We start from the raw sequence: 17,256 nt of genomic DNA on the forward strand, positions 1-17,256 counted from the left end.
TCACAGGCTGTCGTGTTAACAGCAGCTTGTGAAGATTATTGGGGGCTGAATGCCATCTCAGAGTGGCGTTCAGTAACACCATCAAGTTCTTGCTTTTTTGGAATTTGATGAATAGCCCTAATACTTATAAGTACAAAGTGTGTGAAAATTTTAATTTTCACAAGCTTTTGTGAAAAATAAGTGATGATGAATAGGCCCCTGAGTGTTTCTTCTTCCCACTCATCTAAGTAGAACTGAAGGTTTTGAATTTAAAAAAACATGAAGGAGATTAAATCATGAGGTGTTTCTCTGTAAATTGCCTCTTTAATGTATTGGAGTGGTTTACCCTTTAAGACTGAGAATGTTAGTTGTGGCTTTCTCGTGTCCTATAGGATTGTTAGGGGAGGAGTTTCTGGATTCTCATCTGATGCTAGGCAGATTTAGTACCTCAATAAGAAAGAAAATGGGAGCGCTGGCAGTGGCTGCTGATTTAAAAAATCATTATTTATTTTAATTGCACAAAATACAATCTCAAACACTTTTGTTTAAAATATCAATATAAATGAAGAATACAGATGGATTCAATCAATTAGGCTAATAGTGCCTTACTGTTAAAATGTGAAACCGGTTCCACCCTACAATATTAGTACATATCAATATATAAATCCCTCCAGAGACTAGTATAGAGATCACTTATATAGACATAAATCTATTGGAGCATCAATCGAAAAATCATTGGTCACAATTTTCCAGCATGGATTTAATAGTTGTCAATATTTATGTCCACTTATACCCAATTGATAGAGGGTTAGATGTATAAAAAAGAAGCAGCACAGCTCATTCAGCACAGATTAGAGTGTTAGTATTGCAGTGTTAGTAAATAGGTAGTTCCTAATATAGGTACATTATCATCCAACCATGTAGGTAGAGAAGCAAAGTGTATTGTGGCAGTTAACCTCTACCCCAATCCCAGGGGGAGGATGCTTATACTGATCGCCTGCTCACAAGTAATGAACAATATCAGCCAAAGATTATTACCACTTTGTGCACCATATGGTCCAGAGGCGCTTCTTATACTCAGGCAGAGGGACCTCTTATTCCTGGATCCTGGCACTTGTAACCGTTCACGGTGAACCAATTGGCTGAGTTGTATTCTGTTGTCCGCCGCTGCTGCACGCTGGCTGCTACACGCTGGCTGGTGACCGCTCCCTCCCTTCCGGTGTTGAACTTCTGGCTTCCGGTATGCGTACCACCTGCGTTCCACGAGTTCACTGACGCGTTTCTCCGCCCAATGACGCGGCGGTTTCATCAGAGGATGGCTCTAAGCTCGTTAGTGCTCCATTATATCCCTCTCAGAGTATCCGGATTGGTTGCTTTTCAATCCCCTTTAAAATTAACTGCTAACATGCCACAGTCTTCTCTGAAAGCGGGATAAACATTTTGTGTATGCATAGTATGGTGATAGAAACATTTTATATTCCATATATTTGTATATAACTTATTCAGACTATTTATAGTTCTAATATTCTACTCCAAGGTGTCTGCTCATATAGCCCATAATATTAATCCTACCCTATAAAACTAAAAAAATTATAAAAATATACCTCAAAAAATTATTTAAAAAATATAAAAATATATACAAAATCAAAATAATGCTAGGCATTGGAAGGCAACACGAATCTTATTCAATATAATACATTAATAACATTGATATATTGCCCTAAGGGGTTGAGTTGGAAAAATTTTATTACATACATATAGAGACAAATTATTGAAAACAAAAAACCATGATAGAAAGTCCCTTCAACACAATATGGATATAGAAAAATATTTTCCGATATCCACTACAAAATCGATATAATCATTATTCCCACTAGATTATCTACACAATAATAAACAGCCTTAGACCACTTTCTTATTGTGTTCCCATTGTGAATAGGTGGACTTCCAGATCCACTGTGTGGGGGCAGCAGGAGTGGTATAGATTTTGACCTAATTGGTGATTTATATTGGTAGCGCCCACTTTTTTCTCCTTTTGAGATTTAGTACCTCTCTGATCTGGTTCACCCAACCACATACCCTCCCTATTTCTCTGTTCTGTGTGAATTTACTGTATTGGTTGAGCTCATTCACATGAAGACCACAGGCAACAAGAATGTGGAATAATACTAGGGGGTTTCCCTTATAATATGCTTTTTTAAGTATTAGTCACAGCACAAGAAAAAACAGAGGTTTTTTTTTCTTAAATAACCATTTGGTTTAAGCCAGCCAACCCTGATTTGTAGTCTATCAGATTTGCAGGACAATTATCTGTCTCTACTAAGACCTACAAAAAATAACAAATACTGACTGTTACTGAGAGAAACATGCTACAGAATTTATAGGATTGACTTTTGTCATTTGAGAGCTTTCCATTAAGCATTGTTAAATTAGTTTTTAATGTAAAACCTTGTGAAGCACCAAGTTGCTATACTCAACATTTTTTATGTAAAGTTGTGAAATTATTGCTTTCTACTTTGTTACTTTTAAAGAATGTATAGCCAAGGGGAATACTCATTGAGGGCCAATTCAATTAGCGGCAATATGCTGCCTTACAACCCGTGATATTCTGCTGTGCGCATATCTGCCTATTATGGTATGCTCAATGTCGCTTTTCCTGCCCACCTCTGTGGGTCATGATATGAACAGCACTAAATGATCGCTCCTATAGAATATATGCAATTTCCTTTTGGTATTTATAATTTCAGACTATAGTGAACATCCATCATAACTGAAACATATACAAATATAAAAGCAGTTTGCGCAATTGATCTTCAAAACTACCAGTATATCAATAACAAGAAAGAGCATACTTACCAACATTTTGGGCTGCCAGGGTGGGGCAGCAGGGAGGGTGGGGGTGGTTTCAGTAGGTGAGCAGCATTTTATGGAGTGGGGTGTACTAACGTGATCGCGTCATTGCGGTCCCGCCCCCCTTTTATAATGCCATTACAGGCATTATAAAGCAGTGACGGGGCTACAATGATGCGATTCAACGCTAATCACGTCATCGCACTCTCGGACCGCCCACTATCGCTTCTGATTTGCAGGAGGCTCCCGGCAGTCCCCGGAGAGTACGCAAGTATGAGAAAGAGGTGTTAATGATGACACTGCCCAAATGAGCTTACAGTCTAAAGAGTATATTTAGTAAAGTGAGAGCTTTTCGAAGTGGAGATGTTGCCCATAACAACCAATCAGATTCTACTTAACATTTAACTAGCACCTTCTAGAAAATAATAGCTTGAATCTGATTGGTTGGTATGGGCAACATCTCTACTTCTAAAAACTCTCACCATAGTAAATTTACTCCTAAGAGTTGTGGCAAACATCTGATGCATAAGGTAGTGGAATAACAATTGTAGCTGTTAGTACAGTGGGGAGTTTGTGTCTGCTGTAAGGCAGATGCAGTGGCAGCCACCGTTATTATAACCACCATTGTAGAAATAATAATAAGGGGTAAATTTAGCAAAGTGAGAGTTTTTAGAAGAGAGTTTTAAAAGTCATGTTGCCCATAGCAACCAATCAGATTCTAGCTATTATCTTCTAGAAGGTGCTAGTTAAATGTTAAGTACAATCTGATTGGTTGCTATGGGCAACATCACTTTTAAAACTCTCTTCTAAAAACTGTCACTTTAGTAAATTTACCCCTAAGTGTGTTTTCTTTTAGGCAAAAATTAGCTTGATTCAGTGCTAGATATTTATCAATTTCATGTAAAAGTGTATTTTTCTGAACAGTTAATCAAACAGTTGAACAAACACTGAACAACATCTGAGACCAGGTATTTTCAATTTAAAACTTGCAATTTTCCTATGTATAGTTTCTAAATAATTTGATTTCTACTCTTAAATCGCCATGTACCACAAAATGATTTTCTGCTATCACCCCATGATAGAGGGGTAAATGTAATAGTCTGCGAACTGCAGGCATCGTGGAGATCCGTGCAAGACTGCCAGATGTTTTGAAGTAGCAGACATTTAAAAGGATTCTGGTATAAAAGATAGACAGGAATTAGATAGACAATGTCTAGATAGACACCAGATGTTAGACAGGCAATAGGTCGACAGGTACAAAAGGTCGACAGGGACAAAAGATCAACACAGTAAAGGTCAACTTGGAAGGTCGACAGGTACAAACTGTCAACAGGGTCAAAAGGTTGACACAAAAAAATGGTTGACATGCAAATGTTCGACATTTTTTTTTTCTAACCCTACTCTTCACTCTAACCCTACTCTTGGTACCTAACCCTAATCCTCTCTCCTGGTGCCTAACCCTAGCCGTCCGGATGGTTTCCTAACACTAACCATCAGGGTAAGTGCCTAACCCTCTGATAAATGGCTAACCCTAACACTAACCCTAAAAAAAAAAAGAGTTTTTTGAGTCTGAAAAAATGCGGGTTTGCATGTTCTTGGACTCTATTACATTGGCCGAGTTTAAAAAGTGTGAGTTTACTTTCACATTTTCTAAACTCTCACCATATTACATTTGGCCCCTGGTGTCTAGCTAGACATTGTCAACTGTTTTTACTGTCTATCTATAGTCCGGATACCTTTTAAGAGGCAAAAACATCCTGGTTTTGTCTTTTAACTGACTGCTACTTTAAAACATCGGGCAGTTTCGCACAGAACTCGCCAATGCATGCAGTCCGCAGTCTGTTACATTTACCCCATCATCTCCAAGGCTAACATTTTTCAGTCCCCCTACATCTTACCCCTCTGTGCACATTGCAGCCTCAATAATCCACTCCTCTCTCTTTGACACTCGTGAGCTTTTTTCTTATCTTTATACATTGACTGCAGAATCCTCAAACTGTCACCATAAACAACCTTCAAACACATCCTACAACTATATTTATCTCTCTCCTTCTGCTTCCATTAACTGGTGACATATCACCAAACCCTGACCTCTCCCACATTCCTCACTCACATGGTTAATTCATAATGGAATTTAAATCTAGCTAACCCCATAAATACCATGTGTCTCCCATCACCCTCCAAATCACTAAAATGTGCCTTATGGAACGCACACTTTGTTTGTAGCAAATTAACATCCATCGATCATTGATCTCTTTATCTCAAACAACCTCAACCATCTGGCATTAACAGAAACATGGCTCACACAATCAGACACATATCAAATTAATCAGCACAGTCTGCTGGTGCATCCTAGTCACATTACATTGCGACTTAGACACATTGTTGGCAAAAAAAGACACAAAGAGACACTCTGCGATAGCAGAGTCTCATGGGACCTGACGTGTTGAGAGGGGCTTTTTAGCACAACTGCAGCAAATATGTGTAGGACACATCTATAAAACTTGTACTCCAAGTGACTTGCTCACTTACAAGACTAACTACCACTCTTAAATCACTTCTTACTCCTCCCACACCAAACCCACCAGCTACTATCAGTTAGCAAGATCTTGCTTCCTATTTCAAGGACAAGATTGATAAGATCTAAATCAGGGCCGGCTCTTGGGGCCCTCGACCAGTGCGGTCGAACAGGGGCGCCACCCCATAGAGGGCGCACCCCCTCCCAACATCCCGATTTCAGCAGGACATCACTGTCCCACTGTTCCACCCGTGGGCCAAAGTGTCCCATGGGTGGTCAAATTGGGAGGGTGGGCACACCACCACCGCAGTTGTGTGGTGATGCCGGACCCCGGAGTAGCTGAATGGATGCTGCGTGCATGCACACGGCATCCATTCAGTGCCAGGAGAGGGCTGGAGAAGCCCAGCTAGTGATGGAGAGCTGGGTTCTCCCCAAGCCTGACATTACACAGAGGCGTGCCATGCGGGCACGCCCCCAAATAACATCACTTAGGGGCTGTGACCTATTGTAATTAGGCCACGCTCCCAACTTTAACTACTGTAAAATCTGTAATCTCTCTTTCTTTCTTTCCATCACTGTTCAAGCATGCAGTGATTAATCCTACTTTGAAAAAAAAAATTCAGACCTCAACGCTCTATCAAATTACAATCCCATCTCTTAGCTCCCATGCCCCTTTCAAGCTACTTGAGAGACTTGGCTACACTCACTTCACATGTTTTCTTTACCCACACAACTTATCGGATCCACTTCAGTCTGGATGTTGTTCCCACCACTCCACTGAGACTATACTAAGATAGTGTCTAATCTGAATACTGCTAAATCTAAAAGCCATTACTCATTTCTTTTCTTCTAGGTCTCTCTGCTGCATTTTACCATGTTGACCTCTCTCTTCTCATACAAACACTACAATCATTAGGTCTTCAGGACACATCCCTTTCCTGGCTCTCATTGTACTTACCTAATCGCACTTTCAGTGTTCTTTTTCCTGAATCCACCTCTTCTTCGCTACCTCTATCAGTTAGAGTCAGGGGCGCTGAGAGGGGGGAGTGGCCTGGTGGGGGCCCAAGTCTAATGCTGCCCCTCCCTTCCTCTTACTACCAGCATTGCAAGGCTGCTCACTGTTCAGCGGCAGCAGTGAGCAGTCTTCTCTCCTCTTTCTGTGGGGGGGAGCAACCACACTGATCTCTCACCCCCCCCTAGATTTGCCCCGGGCTGAGGGGTTCACAGCGCCCCTCTCCAGAGCACAGCAAATAGGGTCTATACTTTTTTAAAGGGGGCGTGGCCACTCCTCCCAAAATTAGGTCATGCCCCCTCCATCATAATGGGCCATGGGCTGGCTCTCTACAGCCCTGGTTGGAGTGCTGCAATGCTCTATCTTTGGTCCTCTGCTTTTCTCAACCTATACCATACCTCTTGGCAAACGTATTAGATCCTTCAGATTTCAATATCATCTGTTTGCAAATTATACTCAAATCTACATATCCCCCCAGATTTGTCACCATCTGTATTAGTCCGCATTACTGAATGTCACTCTGCCATTTCCTCTTGGATGGCATCTCACCACCTCAAACTTAATATTGCCAAAACAGAATTAATAATATTTCTACCAGCCAATAGTAGTTACCAACCTGATATCTCTGTCACTCTTGAAAATTTGACAATCAAACCCACCCCACAAAGTCGCTGTCTACGTGCCATCCTTGACTCTGAACTGTGCTTTGTTCCTCACATTCAATCTGTATCCAAATCATGTTACTTAAATCTAAAAAACATCCAAAATGTATTTATTTATTTATTTTATTTATTAACAGTTTCTTATATAGCGCAGCAAATTCCGTTGCGACCATATCTTACACAAAATACGACCATATCTTACACAAGACACTACAAAAACTCATTATCTCCTGTATTGATTATTACAATAATCTCCTTACTGGTCTTCCCCAAAACAGACTCTCACCACTACAATCCATTTTGAATGCAGCTACATGGCTGATCTTCCGCGCTAAACATTCATCGTCTGCTGCTCCACTCTGTCAGTCCCTCCATTGGTTACCTATTAACCAAACTACACCAACATACATCTCTTCACTTATATCAATATATCTCCTAACCCAACCTCTCCGCTCTGCACTAGATCTGTGTCTTTCATCCACATGCATTACTTGCTCCCACTCACAGTTACAGGACGTTTTTCGGGCTGCACCCACTCTGTGGAATACCCTCCAATGCACATTAAGACTTTCTTCTTGTCTCCAAATCCTCAAGCGTTCTCAGACAAGCTTATCAAATTCCTGAACCACCCAAATAACCTCAATAAGCTATTCTACCTAATTAAATTCCCTCTATCCAGTCCACACATAACTTTAAACAAAAAAAAGAAATCTGGCGCTACACCTTCCAGGTGAAGTGGATATAAATAATCAATCTAACTGCTGCCTATTGAACAAAAGGTGGGAAATATACATACCCACCTATCAGAATAAACACAGAAATAGAAAAATAGTTCAGAAGGCGCTGTCAGATATGTGATTTTAATACAATTAAAAAATTATCTTAATGTAAAAAATTACCTAGAAAATATATAACATATGACACAGCTTAAGCTGTGGACATAATTTGTTAATTTTGGAGACAGAATTACAACAGTGCTATCAACAAACATACAATTATTAAGCAACAGAATATCCACTGGCATTTTTCCTTTCCTTGTTCTCATCACCATTTTTAGCATTTAGCTATAAATCATGACTGAACAATTGTGTTAATTGATATGTGATTTTTATCTGTGTCATATGTTATATATTTTCTGTAATTTTTTATATTAAGATAATTTTTTAATTGTATTAAAATCAGTTAGCCTTCTGAACTATTTTTCTATTTCCGTGTTCACACATAACTTTACATATTTTCTCTTTCTTCACTTACACATCCTCCTGACTATTGGCCAACATTCCTGTGTGACTGGGTCATACATCCCACCAAGTACCACTGCAATCTGGATGGGCCATTATACAATAGGTAGCACCTATCCTTGTATATCAACCCCTATCTCCCTATAGATTGTGAGCTTGCGAGCCAGACTCTTTACCCTCTATGTCTGTCTGTTATTACCCAGTCTTGCTTATTACTGCGTGTTACCTATTGTAAAGTGTAACAGAATATGCTGCGCTATATAAATAACTTTGTATCTAGGAACATGTGAGGTATATTAAACATGTGTACCTAGGCCTTTCCGTTCACAAGCTCCTCTTTCAAATATAAGGGTATAGAGATCCGGTCTTTTAATGAGAGAGGGGGGGATGAGATTTATTAAAACAAGAATCATTCTGGATATACAGTATCGACACAGTAACTCCCCATGGACTAAATGAGGGGATAGGTGTAGTCTCTATTTTAGGAATATTGGTTCTGTAGTGAAATGCATGAGTATAGATTGCCGTGTATTGTTTGTTTAAATAGTTATAATTTATCCTCACTATTTTTTGTGTATTATTATTTTTTATGTAATGCTGGGATCCATGCTGCTTCATTCACTTTGGTCTAAGAGGATCAACATCACAAAGGATTTAATTTACTAAAAATAAAATTTTGATATTATGTTGTATAGTTAATTTAATTTTGTTGTTTTAAAAATGATTATTTATATTTTTTATATGATTAGCGGCAGAAACACACTATATTTATAACTGTTTGCGTACCATTTCATTAGGTTCAGTATAGTGGGTTGAGAAGGTCTACTAACTTAACCTGTGATCATCATATCAATGAAGTGAAATTTTTGTAATTTGACTACTGGAACACATAATTGATGTAGAAATGCATGTTTTATATAGTCATTGGCAAAGCCGCAGAATCTTTTTCTTTATTACTGGATAAGACACATTTGTGAGGTATGCATTAAGTACTGATTCGCTAAGCTGTATTATGCTAGCGATTAAGATGCAACTAAGATGCATAGCGTTAGTATTGTACTACCAATTTAAAGATGCATTTATATTATGGGTGTGCACCGGCCACTTTTCGTGTTTTGTGTTTTGGTTTTGGATCTGGATCTTTCTTCGTGTTTTGGATCTGGATTGGTTTTGCCAAAACCACTCTTCTGTGTTTTGGGTTCTGGGTTTTGTGTTTTGGATATGTGTTTTTTGGAAAAAAGCATAAAAACAGCTAAAATCACATAATTTGTTTTTTTTTTAGTTCCTACGCTATTATTAATCTTAATAACATTAATTTTCACTCATTTCCAGTCTATTCTGAACAGCTCACACCTCACAATGTTGTTTTTAGGCCAAAAGGTTGTACCGAGGTAGCTGGATGACTATGCTAAGTGACACAAGTGGGCGGCAAAACCACATGGCCCATCTAGGAGTGACACTGCAGTGGCAGACAGGATATCAGTTTGAAAAACTAGGCCCCAAAGAGTACATACTGCAAAGAAAAAAAAGAGGTGCAAGATGGAATTGTCCTTGGGTCCTAACACCCACCCTTATGTTTAATAAACAGGACATGCACACTTTAACAAACCAATCATTTCAGCGCCAGGGTCTGCCACACGACTGTGGCTGAAATTATTGGTTCGTTTGGGCCCCCACTAAACAAGCTGGCAATTAATCTGTTCCTGCACAAACTTGCTCTACAGAGGCAAGATGTTGTCCTCATCCTTTTTTGATGCACGTGGGGCTAACGTGCACACAAACACAGAAAAATAAACACTTTTTAAATGTTTTCATTTTTTGGGGCACTTTGGGGGTTACACCACCCTTCAACAGACCAGCCGGCCCTTGACTTATGACACAGGCGCATGCTTGGCGCTGCTACTTTGTTGATGCATGTGCGGATAACACGCACACAAACACAGAAAAATAAACACTTTTTAAATGTTTAAATTTTTTGGGCACTTTGGGGGTTACACCACCCTTCAACAGACCAGCCTCCCCTTGACTTATGACACAGGCGCACGCTTGGCACTGCTACTTTGTTGATGCACGTGCGGCTAACGCGCACACAAACACAGAAAAAAATATTCTTTTTTTTTGGACTTGGGGGGAGCACCCCTGATGGACAGAGCATCCCCTGGACAACACTACAGCACCCCTTTAGGACTATAGCCTTTATGGGACTCTGGCCCTGATTCAGAGCCGGACGCTCTGACAGAGCGCTCGCTCTGAATCAGGGCCGGCCTTTCTGATTTTAGAGCGGCCTCCTGGCTGCTCGCATAGCTGTGGGTGACACTTTGTTGATGCACATGCGGCTACAGCGCACACAAGTCACAAACACAGAAATGTTTTTTTTTTTCCAGGCACTTTGGGGGTTACACCACCCTTCAACAGATGAGCCAGCCGGCCCTTTACTTATGACACAGGCGCACGCTTCTTTGTTGATGCACGTGCAGCTAATGCGCACACAAACAGTAAAAAATATATCTTTTTTTTTTAGCACTTGAGGGGAGCACCCCTGATGGACAAAGCACCCCCTGGACAACACTACAGCACCCCTTTAGGACTACAGCCTTTATGGGACACTGCACAACACAACCCAGCCAGCCCCTATGGACTTTGAGGTGGACACAGCCCCTATGGACAACAGACTGCACAACACAGCCCAGCCAGCCCCTATGGACTTTGGAGTGGACACAGCCCCTATGGACAACAGCAGCACCAGCACAGCAAACTCCCACCAACCCTCTTCACTGTCCACAGCCGGAGTGAAAAATGGCGCCGACGTGGGGACCTTTTATAGAATCCAAAACCTGCGAGAATCCGACAGTGGGATGATAACGTTTTGCCTCGATTTCAGATCTGAGCCAGGTGGGAAAACTCAAACCTGACTAGGATCCGGCTCGGATCGGAGGGCTCGGGGGGGAGTTCGGATTTCCCTAATTTATTATAAGTCAAATAATTTTAAACAATTGTATTATACATTTTTATGGGGGTTATTTAAACCTTTTCATGAAATTACATTTCATTGTAAACATTGATAGTGACTATCATAACTTGGTCATTATGTGATAAATGCAATAATGATATGAAATACAGGTGTGCCGATTTGATGTGGTAGTATATAAATGTGAAGTTAGAGATGGGAGGCCACACCCCTGATGAAGTATACTGGCAAAATGCTTTGGATACTACACAAACACGAGGTATTGGCTACCTCGTGTATGTTCAAGCTGTCTCTAGTTCAGATTCCCTGTTTAGATGCATAACCTACTCAGAATCAATGGAACTGTGAAAAGCAGGGTGCCCTAGAAAGTGTGACCACAAAAAAGGCTTAATCCATGGCACTCAACCATCTGGGATACACTTGGTATGTGACCACAACATTTACATAAATGGATAAAGCCTGTTATTTATATACATTTTTTGTGGTCACACTTTCTGGGGCACCCTGCTTTTCAAAACTTTGTCAGTTTATTCCCAGGTGTTCATTACCTGATATGCCTGGGTGTGGTTCTGCCTCTTTAAGCCAGGACCCATACTCATGGAGGAAACATAATTTTTTTTTTAAAATGTGTGTGTTAGCTGGAGCCAAGTGTGGCAGAGCAATGCTCATATTTTTGAGAGTCAGGGTAGGGACTGACCAGATGGGAAGACCGTGACGTGGTTGGTCAGCTAGACAAATTATTGCAATATTTTGGAACTAATAGTCCCTGTATTTAAATGAATTACAGTGTGAAAAGTGAGCGAGTGCTGAGTTTGTATGACGTGTTTATTATAAATGGTGTGGTCACATACCAAGGGCACCCCAGATGGTTGAGTGCTGTTGATTAAGCCTATATATTTAAAATTATGAGGCCTGTGAAAACCATAAAAGTAAAAGGGGACTGCTCATCACAATCTAAAAATCTAAACTCAGGACCTGATTCAGACCCGCTCGCAAGCGCATAGCACTCGCAAGCAGGTCGATGTTTGGCCCCTGCGCATGCGCTGCATCTGGCGTGCGCATGCGCGAGCCGCAGCGAGCGACTGAAGGGGCAGCTGTCGATGTTGATTGACAGCTCGCCCCGTTTTGTAGGCGGGGAGGGAGGGTGGCTGCACAAACGCAGGCGTTCCCTTAGGAAAGCCTGGCGTTCGTGGGCGGCCCTACTGACATCACTCGTGATGTCAGTAGTGGACTTCCTGCTCTATTAGAGCAGGAAGTCCACTCGGGATTGCGGTAGCCGAGACCCTACCACCTGGTCTCGTCGCAAGCCCGATGGTCGCGGTAATCCCAACCATCGCCAGGCCGCTCGCACAAGCTGTGGGTGGGTGGTCACCCACAGCTTTCCGAGCGGCCTGGAGGCAGAAAGAAAAAAAAACGCCCTGATTCAGATCGACCGCTCGCCAGCAGCGAGCACCTCTGAATCAGGCCCTCAGTCCGGGTACTCATTAATAGTAAAATATCCAAGGATGTATGATGATGAGTTATTGTATAGTTAATGGACAGTCAAATAGACCCTCAAGTAGATTGTAGAACTATTGCCATTCAAACAATTATCCAGCAATATGTAGATAAAGCATGCAATCTACCAAATAGAGGCACCTCAGTGAAGCCTTTAGCAATGATAGATGTTTTGCAAAAATGATTGGTGTCCACAGAGACCTCCAATTAATTTGGAAAATAATGTACAAATGTCTGTTAAGGATGGAATCAGTGGTGTCCAAAGTGTTCAGATGGATGATAGACCCCCAATAACCCTGCCTAATGTGTTTTGTGTGTAAAACTACACGGCTTCCTCAGAAACTTTGCTTCTAAGGAAGCTGCATGTTATTATACTCATTTGATAACTTTAGGCATTAAATGCTGCTTCATGAATGTTTATAGTTATAATGCCGCCACGGCTAAAATGTAGCATTAGAACTGCATAGATATTCTAGCGTCAGCATTGTGGTATCGATATAGTAACTGCCAACATTGTAACTATCGACATGCTGACTGCAACCCGTATGCATACTGGGGTCCACATTAGTGCTTGAGTTAATGTCATTATATTCTGGGACAGTACCTAGTTATTTCATATCTTGCTTGTGTATATCTGGGTATGACACACATGAGCAAAGGAAAGATGATTTCAGGGTTTGCAATCAGAAAGTAGCTGATCATAACGATGACAATGTCAACAGCACAAGGTCAACTTTCATGATGTTAACAAGGTTAAAATATAAATTTCATTAATGTCAACACCTGTAAAATGTCATAGAAAATGGTTAGCGTTAGGATTAGAGCTAGCCTTAGGGTTATCGTTAGGGTTAGGTTTTGGGAAAAACTTACACCAAAAACAGATTACATCAGTGTTGCTGAATTCGACATGGGTAATGTCAATATTCTAATGTCAACTTAATGAATGTCAACATTTTGAATGCCGACATAATATACCGTACCAATTTCAGTGGTAAAACAGGATTGGATTATTTAAATTTTTGCATCCATTGTATAGTAATATCACAAACCTGTGCCAGGCCCACAACTGTGACATTTCTGAAAAGAGTAAAATAAGCTGCACAACTGCCCTATTGGTACCTTCCTTAAATGTTCAGTTTACTTTTATTAAAATGAAGACATGTTATACTTTTGAATATGTGCTTAATATTGTATAAGTGTACTCAGGATGGGTTGTAAATGACCAATGTGCAAAAGCAGATGCTATTACAGCTGGTGAGAGGCAAAATAGATACCTTTCAGCAAGTCCATCTGTTTTATAGATATCAGACAATCACAAGGGGCCTCTCCTTATTCCCACTAGAGAAACGGAACTAATGCAAAGTGCTACTATCCATTTGGAAAGGGAAGGGAGTGTTTTTTTGGAAATCGACAACCATTATGTCGACACTTTATATGTCAAAGCCAATATTATAATGCGACTTCAAGTATTTTATCTTTGTCGCTGGTATATCTTTAAATATACAGTACTGCTTGTCCAGGATTCACAGTTATATTAGCACCACCGTTAATGCATTTTAAGTTGCATTTTAACGTTGTCTGCATACTGGTGCTGAGAACCTGGCTTCGATATATATGCAGTGTCAACTTTATGACTGTCGAACTGCCATATGTATTCTAATTTTTTCTATTTATGCAGTTAGAGTTGTCATACTTTGCAACAACTTTCCTGTGGTTTGTGTAACCGCAGATTAACATATTTTGCAGTTTGTGTTTTTGGGATTTGAGACATGTCGGTTTGAAATTTTGGATTTGCAATGGTTTTGCTTTCAATAATTAACTCTAACAAAATCATACCTAGAAGCAATAAATTGATGTATACATTTTTCCTAAATGTTTTATCTCTAGCAATGGTAAAACCATTAACATAGTACAGTACAGTATGTTGTTCTTGTACATTTAGTCCAACAGAAACAGGTGAAGAATTCTAACATTTTGGAAAGGAATCCGGAAAGCAAAAACCATCCAACTGGATTAATGTGGGTTGGGCAGGCGATCCTGGCGGCTGGCGCACACAATGCCGGCGGTTGCAATACCGACGCCAGAATACAACAGTTAATACAGGATAGTATTAAGCCAAAAGAGTCTTTAAATGAGGGAATTGATAAAGGATAATACCCATTAAACCCCTGAAACGTGCAGCTTATGGAAAAATGGTAATACTAATACCTGATGGGAAACATCATGTTTTGCCATAAATTCTCTAACAGCCTAGTGCTATCCCCCCAAGCTTTCGCTAATGCAGTGGGTGCAATAAATACTTTATTTGGAGAGAAAATATAAAAACATATAAGCAAACCAAACTGTTCCTGAAGAGCGCCCAGCACCAAATGAGTTAATGAGTTAATGTCGGGTAAGCCAACTTAATTCTATGTAATAGACCAGCAGTCAGTCACAAGTGGTCTTACATCCATGAGAATACTGCACTTTTGTAAATTTCCCCCCTGAGGTTAAATTTTTCTGACACATGAGGTTAAATCTTTCTAACTTGTTTCTTATTTTGTTTTGTTAAGAAGCTGTAACAGTGAAAATGTCCTAGAAGCTATAACCACAAAAATGCTGTGGTTAGGTGCAGTATAAAACAAAAGGTGAATGACAGGCAGGGTGACACAAAGTTACAGTGAGACAGTGAGAAAGAGACAAACCGGGGCCTATTTATCATTAATCATATTAATTCCCAAATTATTAACAGCACATATCACTGCTTAATGCATCCCGAACAATCTGTGAATATGGTGTTATTAACATCTTTCCATTGGGACAACATTTGCAAAAACCACTGTCCCGAAGAAGACTTACTTTGCCTTCAATGCACTCTGCACTTTGCATGTCAGTCTCTGCAATTGAAAAACACTCTCCCATTACATCATTAATGTGCACATGCAGCAAGCATTGACATTTACAAATATTGACATGAAAGCTTTACTTAAGCTCCTGTTTGCCAAAGACACTGCTGTTATAACAATGCTTGTTGTACTTCGTGCATTAATCTTATTTGACGTCATGTATACAGAGCACCATACTTTCATGATTAATTGAGTAGTAATATATTTACTGACTGTGTTGACTGTCCATGATAAAAGTGTATTGTGCAAAGAAGGTCACGCCGTACTTTAAATTATTACATAACAAGTACCTTAATTGAACTCACTGTAAATGCCAGAGTTGAGGGAGGAGCAGAGGAGGATATGCAGTCTTACGGAGAGGGATCTGAAGAGATACCTCTCCAACATGGAGGCTCCAGAAAAAAAGCTTGCCATTACCTACTGGCACTGGCTTTAGCCTCTTTGGAAATGTCCTGACTGACGCCACTAGAGTGATTAGAGGATTGCCTGATGAAGTGGTTCATTGCACCAAGAAACGTGTTCTCTCCAAGTGAGAATAACCTGTTTTATTTATTTTATGATTTATTTTTATTTTCGAATTTTGTTAAAATATATATTTTACTGCCTAAGATGTTTTATGTGTGAATTTAGTGCTGTTATATATAATTTATTGGTCCAGAAGTGTTTGTTTCCTCTGCATGTATATGCCTGTACTTTTATGGGATTTTCATTAGTTTCCTCTTCTATAATATTGTTGAAAGTAATGGAGTAAACACTCTCAATTATGTGGTAACCTATCTTATCACATTATACTGCTTTTATGTTCTGGGAGTGATGCGTGACAGCCCAGGGATTATGGAAATATTTATTTGAATAAAATATTCACATGAATAACACCATTGTTGCTGACTTTCTGGCTGCACCCTCTGTGCGTGACACTACATAGGGGGTGGGACAGAAACATGGTGTGGCATAACAGGCAGTGTGGGGAGGCGTTGTGGCCATGCCCCCAATATCCATCGTTTACTGGCAATGTACAGTGGGCACATAGCTAAGATGAGACAATTCAGTCCAAATGGTGTCAGCTGCCGCCCAGACTGCCTACTTCTCCTGGTAAGTAGGCCCTGGGGGCAGATGACGGCCAATTCCGGAACACTTGCCTACTTTTTTGGGCGGACAGGAATGCCACATGATTTTTGGGAGACTCCCAGCCTTATGAATAATACTGGATTATCTTATTGTTGTATGTATCTCATTACAAAGTAAGTAAGGACTAGGTCTCCATATTTGTTCCACCCCCTAGTATAGAATATCCTTAACTAAAGCCACAGGAATTAAAATAACATATATTGATTCATTACCCCCACAGCCATGAAATTAATAAAACAAACATTGATTCCCCCCAGCTTCCTACAGAAGACTGAGTGACCTCTTCTGCTGGGCTATCACAGATAGCTGCAGTGCTAATTGCAGGAGACCAATCTCCAGTCGCTTCAGAAAGTCCAGAACAGTGAGTGTCACCCTCCAGATAGTTCAGACCAGGCCGGTGGGTTGGAACTTTGGGCCTGATTCAGACCCGGTCGCAAGGCTGCGTTCGCATGCAGCCTGCCCGATGTTTGCAATCTGCGCATACGTACAAGGGGTGTGGATTAATAGATCGCCGTG

The 17,256-nt window shown here is 40.4% G+C and overlaps 1 protein-coding gene across 3 annotated transcripts in view; it reads right to left on the reverse strand.

Moving 5' to 3' along the window:
* The window catches only part of LOC148529144 (uncharacterized), a 486,130-nt gene that overhangs the window by 431,254 nt on the left and 37,620 nt on the right, over positions 1 to 17,256 (reverse strand). The gene's annotated exons all lie outside the window — the stretch shown is intronic.

Source organism: Taudactylus pleione, unplaced genomic scaffold (genome assembly GCF_031769625.1).
Source record: "Taudactylus pleione unplaced genomic scaffold, aTauple2 ptg000086l, whole genome shotgun sequence".
Classification (NCBI taxonomy): domain Eukaryota; kingdom Metazoa; phylum Chordata; class Amphibia; order Anura; family Myobatrachidae; genus Taudactylus; species Taudactylus pleione.